The following is a 2,519-nucleotide window of genomic DNA, read 5'->3' as shown; positions in this document are numbered from 1 at the left end:
CTAAATTTATATTTGCTATGCTATCCACCCCATTTTCAAACCTTCCTCCTGCAGCCCATGGATATGGCAAGGTTAAGAACATTAATATCTACCTTACTTGACTGTAACAAATGTGGCTGGGCCTCCATAAGTGTAAAATTAGGAATTTGCATAAACGATGCCCAGGTTTCCTTCCAGTGCTAACATTCTAAGTTTTAAACAATTTTCTTTAAGGAGATAGTGAAAGGAGGAGATTCTATAACTCAGATAACATCCTATGTTCTAAGATTCCTTATATAAGAAGTGTATGGTCTGGGGGTTGGGGTGGGAGGTCCACACCTTATCTTCTAATAATTTAATCAACATAAGGGGAGAAGAAGTTTCAATTGTGCTAGCACCATGTTTTTTTCTGCTGTGATACACACACATACACACACACACATATATGTATATATATATATGCATGTATGTGTATTATATATATATATATATATATATATATATATATATATATGTATGCATGTGGTAAAGAACTCCAAGTGTGCTAACCTATGATTTCAGTTTGACAGTTGAATCCAGGTCCCCGTGAGAAAATTCTTATGGTCTGGAGACTTTCTCCTTCTCCACCCTCTCTATTCCCTTCCAATCATGTTATCAGGGAAACTGGATTTATAGCAGGCAATGTTTTCATCTGCAAGCAAAGTTACACAGAAGACAAATATTGATGAAAATGATGAATGTAATCATCCATGGAATTTTCAAGAAATGTGAACCCTTGCAACTGAAATGAATGTGAGATTATAGGCAGCTAGGAGTTGGTATGGATAGTGCTGGGCTAGGAGCCAAGAAGCCTCAAGTTATAATCTAACACCAGAGAAGCTTATTAAATCTGGGGACTGGCTGAGGACCTAGGCCTGGTTACCTTTTCTCTAGGACTCCTTCCTAAAGGAGTTTTTCAAGGAAATCAGGTGATACTCCACAGAGAAGAAATGGTTGAGGCCTGGTATATGGATGACTCTTCGGAGGATCAGAGGAAACCACATAAATTAGAGCTTGGGCATCCAGTCAGCCTGGAACAGCCGAAATAGCTTGGCATCTTTTACTGGAAAGTGGATGCTGACAAGTATGAGAATGATCCAGGGCTAGAGAAAATCTGAGAAGAAAGTGATACTGCTGGATGGACATATTAGCCATTTGTAAAGAGAAACTGCCAAATTATAAACAAAAAATCGAGTTGTTTTAAGAAAAACATTTATAGCTTGATGGTGAAATTCGCCATATCCTGGATGGAAGTGGATACTTTGATGTAAGAGACAAACAAGACAAGTGAATCCATATCCTCCTGGAGAAAGAAGACATGGTAACACTTCAGCTTGGATTTATCATCACTTTACCCTAGATGAAACAAGCTATGTTAAAGCAATGAGACTTTGTTGGACAACCAACTTGGATAGCATATAGTGGTCTGGCTAATCATGTTGATGCTTGAGGACAGTATATGCAGTTTCTGGCCCAAAGAACATAGCACTGCTCCCCAGAGACTGACACACTACTTGGAAATGGGCCAAATATGATAATTAAGCAAAATGTTAACAATTTTCCTTTTTCTTCTCTGTCGGAGACTTGAGTTTGAGTGTTTTCTTTTTAAGATTGATTCAAGAAAGGAAAAATCATTAATTCAACATGAAATGAACTGAGATTGTTGTCAAATCTTCACTTAAAAAACAACTTTTTTATTGTTCTCTAAATATAAAGCAAAAATTCTGGTTAGGTTACATGGATTCGTATATAAAAAGTTCCTAAAATAACAGAGTAAAATCTTTGTTGGGAATATCTTTTAAGTAGGATGGTAATCCCACCCCCAGCACTGTGAAGGAAGGATAGGCATCTATATATCATGTAAGCATTAGAAATTAATTGTTTCTAATAAATTGCTTAGTTAATCAGGAATTTCTTGTTACTAATTCTGAAGCTTTTAGATGAAAGATATACTTAAATTCATTGTGTCCTGTTATTAGTATTCCTATGATATGAGACTTAGCATGCATATGTACTGATTGTGTGAATCCTTGAAAACCAGATTTTTCAATATAGTAAGAAAATCTGCTTAGACATTTCCAGTGGAAGCAAATTTTGTGGTGCAGTTTTGCTTAATTTGTTAATTCTATAGAAAAAAGTCATTATCAACCAAAAATCAATAATTCTTTATATAAATATTTTATTCTGGAACACTTAAAATATTTGGAAATCTATCTTCATCTTAAAATTTTTAACAATGCAAGTACCAACCAGATCAAATCTTTGTCCTAGAGATAAGAAAAAGTAAAAGATTAAGTTAAATGAATGGCTTCTAAGTTCTCAGATTGTTGTTTAACTGCTAATGCAGGCTGCCAGATGGTCAAATGATGCCCTTACATCCCTAGTACCCTCACTTGTCTAGGGCATCGTTCCATGTAAGTAATCAAATAGAAAATGCTTAACTATTAACTTTTTAAAAAGTAGTCTTTAAAATGTCTTTTGCAAAGCACAGCTTTGTAACT

General features: G+C 35.2%; 1 pseudogene; it reads left to right on the top strand.

Annotated features, from left to right (window-relative positions):
• The first annotated feature begins 968 nt into the window (after window positions 1-968).
• LOC114027905 lies at window positions 969-1,504 on the top strand (annotated as a pseudogene).
• The last annotated feature ends 1,015 nt before the right edge of the window (window positions 1,505-2,519 follow it).

This window comes from Vombatus ursinus, unplaced genomic scaffold, assembly GCF_900497805.2.
Source record: "Vombatus ursinus unplaced genomic scaffold, bare-nosed wombat genome assembly UNPS02014864.1, whole genome shotgun sequence".
NCBI lineage: Eukaryota > Metazoa > Chordata > Mammalia > Diprotodontia > Vombatidae > Vombatus > Vombatus ursinus.
Note: the sequence above shows the minus strand (reverse complement) of the source record. Positions and strands in the feature narration are given on the sequence as shown.